Here is an 8,808-nt window from a genome sequence, read left to right as displayed (position 1 = left end):
CTAAATCCTTGGAAAACATGGCTCGTTTAGAGTCTCTAGATCTTTTAGAAAACAAGTTGTCAGGAAAAATTCCTTTCGATTTTTCAAATCTAACCTTCCTCGAAGTATTGAATCTTTCAAACAACATGTTGTTAGGGTTAATACCACAAGGAAAATAATTCGCAACATTTGAGGCTTCCTCCTTTTTAGGAAACCCCAACCTTCATGGGTTTTCCCTTGAAAATACGACATTGGGTTGTGGTTTAGGTTGCAGAGAGCATCAAGCAGAATGGAATAAGACTATAGTTGGTAGCATCAAAGATATAATGGAGAGTCGATGGTGGGCAGTGGGATTGGGATTAAGTTATGGAGCTGGATTTGGTATTGTGATTGCAGTGTTGTGCTTCCATAGTAGTTATAAACTAGTATAGGATTAGTTATGCATATAATTTCATACATCTGCACTGTAAATTTATTTTTATGCTTGGTTAGAACACTAGCTATAGTTTCTTAGTTTAGGAATTGAAGCATTATATAAACAAGTATGTACAATGTAAATAATATTGACAATTTTTTTGCAATAAAGCTTTATGCAATTGTTGCTTCACTCATCGTGTGAGAATGCTTATATCTATGTCATTTAATTTTTTTCCACATCTTGTTCAAAAAATATAATGCAATATCATCTATGAAATGTATTAAAAGCTAAGGAATTGGAGTGACTTGTATACAATTCATTTTTTGTCATTTCATTATATGGTTTGAACAAGTGTGGAAAAAAATCAGATTTTTATTATGAATTTTCTGTTCACCAATCTATGTTAAACTAATCAGCAAGGTCACTTTTCTAATACTTTATGAACTGGATGCTATTCGCAAGGTCAGTTTCCTAATACTCACTATAGTACTTGCTATTCAATTGAGATAGACACGGCTCATTAGTTTGTTTGTATTCTCTTTGGATTTTGTTAAAGAAGACAACTGAATGCTATATGAACTAAAAGTTCTATGGTGTCAACAGGCTTGTGCATCTCTTGAGCTAAATTACCAGCCTCAATGACATTTGTTATTGTTCAAAAGCGGCACCATACTAGACTATTTGCAAACAACCATGCAGATAGGCATTCTATAGATAGACTTGGGAATATCTTGCCAAGTCTTTAGTACATAATAAAGCAACGGAATTTCATAAATTATTTTTTTGATAGTTGATTTGTTTAAATATTGCCCATCAAAAATTACTTAGTACATCTCATCTTTTTTCTGCATAGGAGCTTGTAGTTCCGAAGAATCTGATTGCAAAGAATTTGAAGAATATATTGTAGCAAAGGTATATTTGGTGTTCTTTTTAAAGTGAAAATGTGATTGAAAATTTTGTATATTGTCATATTTCACTTGCAGAAATGTCAAATTGTAAATAGAGGTGAAGTTGTATGGATTTAAGTTTCTTCTTCATTATTTATAATGCTCTCAATTCCTCCTTTGTAGCTATAAAAATACTTGTTTATTTTCACCTTTCCAGATACCCTTTACCAGGTTCTTCAAGATTCCAAAATATCTTGGGCTAACCCCACTCCAACATGTCCTAACTCCTACTTGGTTCAGAGACCTAACTCTTTTTTATATGTGTCTTCCTCTTACTACTCCATCTACAGGTTGCAAACAAATCATCCTTCTTCCACCAACGAGTCATTCCATTCAAGAAAGACCATGTCTAACGATATTAACGCACAAAAAAATAGGGAGACAATTGCTAGACTGTGGTCTAACTTAAAAAGAAAAGGTGATGGAAAATGTTATTTTCCTTGCAAAATGTGTAAGGGCTTAAAGAATCAAAGATATCTAATCACAACAGCTAAGCAACATTTTAGGCAACATGGTCACATTGAAGGGGGAAACAAGTATTGCCCATTAGTATGTATTTTAATAGTTTATAAATTACACAAGACATGATTTGATAATGAAATCATGGTCATGGTTAATATAAGGTCATCATTTTCATATAGGTCAACATCCCTAAGTTTCATGTTATGGACCATGAAAATTCAGAGAATGCGGATTTCTAAACGAGGGAACATGGAGGTGTGAATATTGAAGTAGAAGGTAATGATACCATGGAAGAAGACCAAGATGATGAAGATCATGATGATCAAAATGATCATGATGATCAAGATGATGATGATGATGATGCAGAGCTTGATGTATCTTTACTTAAGAAGGCACACCATGTCATGTCCCCTTTTCAAATAATTAAAAATAATAATCTTTGCTAAGGCAGGCAGGCCCAAAAAGGTGAAGTTTCAGCAAAGGGGGATAATCTTTGGAAGCGAATGGACTAATAAATGAAAATTATTATTAAAATATGTTTTATTAACCCCTCTTGAATGTGAGTTAGGGTTATTCCCTCTTTTAAGGGGTTTGGAGGCATTTTGGGCTCATTCCAGAACTTGATTTTTGCTCATTCTTTGTTATTCTTCAGAGGCTGCCAAACCTGTGGAGGAGACCCAAGAATGGGAGTTTGCAAGTTTCCAGGGAGACCCAAGAATGGGAGTTTGTAGGTTTCCAAGAAGGCTAAGGATAGGATTTTGAAACCATTCCATGTGCATGCTCATACAGAGTTTGCCTTTGTGCTGAACAGTGCAGATTTGTGGGTTTTCGTGTGTGTTTTTTGTATGAGTTTGATGTTTTCAGTTGAGTATTTCATATTAGTTTGGGTTGTTTCTGTATTTCAAACTTTAAGGTGTTAAAATAGAGCTAAATATATGTATTGGGATGTGATTAAACTTCTGAGATAGATTATTAGTGTTTTTGTGATGTTTCCAGGCATTTTTGTGTTAATTTCGGGAGCCCGATGAGCATAGTTTTTGTCCTACATTTGTGAACTGTTGTGTAAAGGCTATATGGATCTGGAAATTTTATTTTGTAGGCTGTTATGCTGCTGAAATTTCTATAAAAATGTCCATTTTCATATTTATTAATAATTTGTGAAGTTGTGAAGCTTTTGGCACTATTTTCAGCATACCCGATTTGGGGTTTCTTGAGAAATTTGGTGGATCTTTGTGATATTAGTTGTTTGATCTTGAAAATCTGATTAGAGGTGTGAAATATCATACAAAATCAGAAAAGGGACATTTTCAGTGGTATCAGAGCCATGATCTTGCCAGCCTGAGGGTTTGTAGAAGTTTGCATGTCAGTTTTGACAACTACCTAGATCTTGCATGTCAGTTTTGACAACTACCCAGATCTTGCATATTAGTTTTGACAACTACCCAGATCTTGTATGTTAGTTTTGACACTACCCAGATCTTGCATGTCAATTTTGACAACTACTCAGATCTTGCATGTCAGTTTTGACAACTACCCAGATCTTGCATGTCAGTTTTGACAACTACCCAGATCTTGCATGTCAGTTTTGATAACTACCCAAATCTTGCATGTCATAATTTATGGTTGCATGTTGCTTCTAATCAATTGCATGTCAAAATATATGGTTACATGCTACTTCTAATCATTTTCATGTTAGTTCTTGGTGAATTTGGTGGTTGCATGTTGCTTCTAATCAGCTGCATGTCAAAATCTATGGTTGCATGCTACTTCTAATCATTTGCATGTTAGTTATTAGTGTTTGAAGAAGTTATAACCTATTGGGGTTACACTCTACTTTATCTAGAATGGACAGGTATAGTATAGAGTCTCAAAGGACACGATCTTGTACAATTGATATCCAGAGTCAGAATAGTAGAAAGGATGGTTATTTAGACATTTGAGATAAACTTAGGAAAATAAGCCATGACATGTTTGAACAGTTGGTTGAGCACCACCGCATAATGAATGACATGTTTTCCGACCCAACTAAGGTGGATAATTTGACTAGATTTCTATTTGATAGATTTTCTCATAGGATAGATGACACAATTCCCAAGAACTTGCATGAGGAGTTTGAGAAACTAGCTGATAGCCAGGTAGAGGTCTCAGATTCTACTCTGCCACAGGAGGTAGTGAGAAAGGATATTACGCAGATTGATAGTAATGGTCAACTTGATACTCAAATTGAGACAATTGTATATAGGTCATCAAAGGGTGATGTCATAGGTATTAAGGATGGTATAGTTACAACAGGTGGTGACTATAGAATAGTGGGTTCAGATGATGATTATGAGGATGTTGTTGTGCATGATGGTGAGATACCTGGTAGAGATGAGTAGACATTGAGCATTCATGACTTTGCTGAGAAAGAGTACCAAGCACAGTTAGATGCTTCATCACATGAGGTTGAGGCTGGTAGTACTTTACATGATTTGTCCAGCCAGCTGAAAGTGAACAAAGACAGTATTGTGACTTCATTATCTCATCATGGCAGGTATGTGGAGTTAGTTGGTATTGGTCATATTACTCAAGTGAGGATTTTTCTTGAGTTACCAGCTGATTCTAGTTTACAGATATGGACTCAAGATTGTTATATTGGCATTTGGGATTTAGTTGACTGGAGATCTTTAACACTTTTTGGTAGCAGTGTTTGTTTGGGTGCTATCATGGATTTGATTAGCATATTTCATGGTGTTGTCTTTTCTTGTGCTAGTAGCTTGTCCAATGTTGGTATTAGTTTTTATACACCGGTGTTGGGCTTTGTTCATATATCTAGTCGACCATACTTGCTGGAATGTGTGGACGATCTTTCATATTTGGCAGTGTGTACAGATGAGTCCCAGGATCATATTGGCATTGATGACATCTAGGAGGATGTAGTGTGCAGTTTTGAAGACTTAGTTTCCTTGGGTACAAAGGAGTTGGACAACAGTGCTACAGTTTTTGGTACTCAGTTTGTTGATATGAGCTTTAGAGTTGATTCACAGGATATGGATGGTAATACTCTAGAGACTAGTAACTTTGAGGATACTCCTTTAGACAGTGCATCAGAGGAGATTTGTAGGAGACAGTCAAGCCAGTGCCATCATGTGTCTAATCAGTTAAGAGTTAGTGAGTGAGACATTGCTATCGCTTGCCAACATTTTGATGTTGCTCATCAATTGTTAGCAGTTTATGGATGGGGTTCTCCTACTAGTGATGAGTAGGGAGGCAATTATCTTTCCTTGATAGAATTCCACTCTTTATGGGAGGCTATCTAGATTCTGAGACAACATTATATGCAGTTGGTAGCCGACAAAAAATATCTTATGGAGTGGGGCAGTACAATATATGATGCATTGTTGGCCAAGGAAGATGAGGTGAGTGAGCTTACTCAGCAGCTTGAGGTGACTTTTGAGATTCTTGAGAGTATACAGTTGGCTTTCAAGGAGTCACAGTTTCATTTGGCTAAGGTGACCATGGAGTTAGAGCGACTACAGTCTTTACTTGATTCTATACAATCACAAGCTGTGGTGTTTGGTGATCAGAGGATGTCCATGACAACGATTGTCAGAGACAATGGAGATGGGGATGTATCCATCCTTGATACTAACATTGGCATATCAGGTTCATTCCCACTAGAGTCAAGTTTAGTTAAGTTGGGTGCTGTAGCAGATTGTTGTGGTATGCTTGACATGGTGGTGACCTCTAGTACTAATGGCACGAAGACTAGAGAGGTTGTATCAAAGATCATGTGTGACATTGGTGAGCCGACAGTTGGCATGGTTCCTACTAGTAATACTACTCCCTTGGCGATGTCTTCAGAGGTAGTAGTCAGTTCCAACTTGGTTAGTGATCGATTGTAGTTATTTACATTTGGATTGCAGTCTGAGCCACTAACTGAGATTGGTGCATTCTATCGACATTACACTGTGAGGTATGCTCATCAATCTACCTTTGATGACCATGTTGATGAGATGATGATACAGAGATGTACTTTGGTTCCTAGTGCTTATCATCAGTTATGGGATAGTTTGATGCCTCAAGATGAGAGTTGTGATGGGCACGACATGACAATAGGTCCTGCAGTTAATAGCTTGATAATACATGACTTAAAGCAATAGTTTTGGAGTGATGCTTCAACGGGTGTTGTTATTGATTCTACTCCTTTGGCTATGACATCTCCTGACTTAGCTGGTGATCAGTCACAATGGGTTGTATCACTTGTTCATGGTGAGTTTTTGACTGAGGTTGGTTTTTTTTATCAACATTATATTGCAGGGTATGTACATCAGTTAGCATTTGATCCTTGTTCTGAGGAGTTGATGGCAGACAAACTTGGTTTGGGTTCCATTTCTTGCTGTTTATCTTGTGATGGCTTTTCACCATCAGGGGTGCATGGGAGTTATGGTTATGAGATAGTGGCCGATGATCTATAGAGTTGTGTTGACTGTAGGAGATGTATAGTGTGTGTATTCTCCATACTTGGTACAGTTTCATTCGAGAGCATTCACCTTTGTTGCAGAGTTGGATTGTACATTTCATATAGGCCAGTGGGATGCATTGATGGTATTTACTATGTTGGCAATTTGATTTGTCCACTTTACTTGGGTTTTGATGTTCTAAGAGTTTGTGTCTCATGGGTTTCTGACTGTGGAAGTGGTGATTTTGGAGTTTGGTTGAGCTGTAATTGTCAATTTGATTATGGATTCCTCTTGGTCATATTGCAGAGGATATTGCAGGAGCCTGTGTTAATTGGCAGTAGTATAGTTCATGACTACATTTGGGATCTAGGTGGATTGATTGGTTTATTATTCAACCATTGCTTGAGGAAAAGCAATATTTGGGAGGGGAGGACTTGTCATGTCCCCTTTTCAAATAATTAAAAATAATAATCTTTGCTAAGTTAGGCAAGCCCAAAAAGGTGAAGTTTCAGCAAAGGGGGATAATCTTTGGAAGCGAATGGACTAATAAATGAAAATTATTATTAAAATATATTTTTTTAACCCCTCTTGGACGTGAGTTAGGGTTATTCCCTCTTTTAAGGGGTTTGGAGGCATTTTGGGCTCATTCCAGAACTTGATTTTTGCTCATTCTTTGTTATTCTTCAGAGGCTGCCAAACCTGTGGAGAAGGAGACCCAAGAACAGGAGTTTGCAAGTTTCTAGGGAGACCCAAGAATGGGAGTTTTCAAGTTTCTAAGAAGGCTAAGTATGGGAGTTTGAAGCCATTCCATGTGCATGCTCATACAGAGTTTGCCTTTGTGCTGAACAGTGCAGATTTGTGGGTTTTCGAGTGTGTTTTTTGTATGAGTTTGATGTTTTCAGTTGAGTATTTCATATTAGTTTGGGTTTCTGCTGTATTTCAGACTTTAAGGTGTTAAAATAGAGCTGAATATATGTATTGGGATGTGATTAAACTTCTGAGATAGATTATTAGTGTTTTTGTGATGTTTTCGGGCATTTTTGTGTTAATTTCGGGAGCCCGATGAGCATAGTTTTTGTCCTACATTTGTGAACTGTTGTGTAAAGGCTATATGGATCTATAAATGTTATTTTTTAGGCTGTTATGCTGCTGATATTTTTGTAAAAATGTCCATTTTTAGATTTATTAATAATTTGTGAAGTTGTGAAGCTTTTGGCACTATTTTCAGCATACCCGATTTGGAGTTTCTTGAGAAATTTGGTGGATCTTTGTGATATTAGTTTTTTGATCTTGAAAATATGATTAGAGGCGTGAAATATCATAAAAAATTAGAAAAGGGACATTTCACACCAGTCCCTATATGAAGGCTCCAAAACAACTCTTCTTGCCGCTGTATTGCTATTGGTGAACTTGAAGGTTATGAATGGTTTATCCAACGTAGCAATGACACATATGTTAAGGTATGCCATCTTCTTTCATTATTTTACTTGTAGTTCCCTTACAATTAACATTGGGTTCGTGTAGCAATTAATATTCTTTAAATTAAGAAATTATATTTTTGGTTGTAGGTTGATAGGTTAGTGTTTGTTACCTCCATCAAACATTCTACCTCGCTCGTACTGAGAATTATCTACCATCATGAAAGATATTGGAATGGAGTATCAAACAATATATGCATGTTCAAACGATCATATTATATATCATAAACAACATGAATTTGCAACACAATGCCCTACTTGTCATATCAATAGATATCAATCAAATCGATTAACAAAAAGGGTGCCTCGTAACGTTCTTTGGCATATTCCCATTATTCCACGTTTGCAATGATTATTCAAGTGCAATAGCTTGGCACAATTTATGGATTACCATGCATGAAATAGAAGTCAAGATGAGATTATGCGAATGCCTGCAAATGGTTTGGCATTTAAGGAAATAGAGGAAAAATGGCCACACTTTAAAGAAGAACCTCGTAATCTCAAGCTTTCATTGGCAGCAGACAACGTCAATCCTTATGGAGAGATGAGATCTACTTACTCGGTGTGGCCTATTTTTGTTATCAACAATAACATACCTCCTTGGTTGTCCATAAAGAGAGAGCACATAATGCTGACACTGATTGTTCCAGGTATTTTTTGATTTAGTGGTCATCTAAATTAATTTATTATTACTAATCCATCAAATGGTCAAAATAATTATGTAATGTTTTTGTTCATTCAACTAGGTAAGTACCAAGTTAAAGATATCAACATATATATTTAACCCCTTATCGATGAGTTGGTGGTGTTATGGAATGGGGTTACTATGTATGACATTTTTAGACTAATAGGAAAAAGACAATTTCAATTTGATGCAATGCTTGTATGGACAATACACGATGCCCCTGGACTAACACATTTTTGTGGTATGTTCTCTTCTTGACACCTCTTTTTTGGTATGTCAGAGTTAACACATTTAATCCAATTATACACGATCTTGTAGGTCTTCAGAAAAAGGGTAAATTTGCATGTCTAGTTTGTGGTCCAAAGATGAAATCTTGTCATTCAAAAAGTTTAAGAAA

Source organism: Cupressus sempervirens, chromosome 4 (genome assembly GCF_028749045.1).
Source record: "Cupressus sempervirens isolate cs-2001-9-10 chromosome 4, ASM2874904v1, whole genome shotgun sequence".
Classification (NCBI taxonomy): Eukaryota; Viridiplantae; Streptophyta; class Pinopsida; order Cupressales; family Cupressaceae; genus Cupressus; species Cupressus sempervirens.
Note: the sequence above shows the minus strand (reverse complement) of the source record.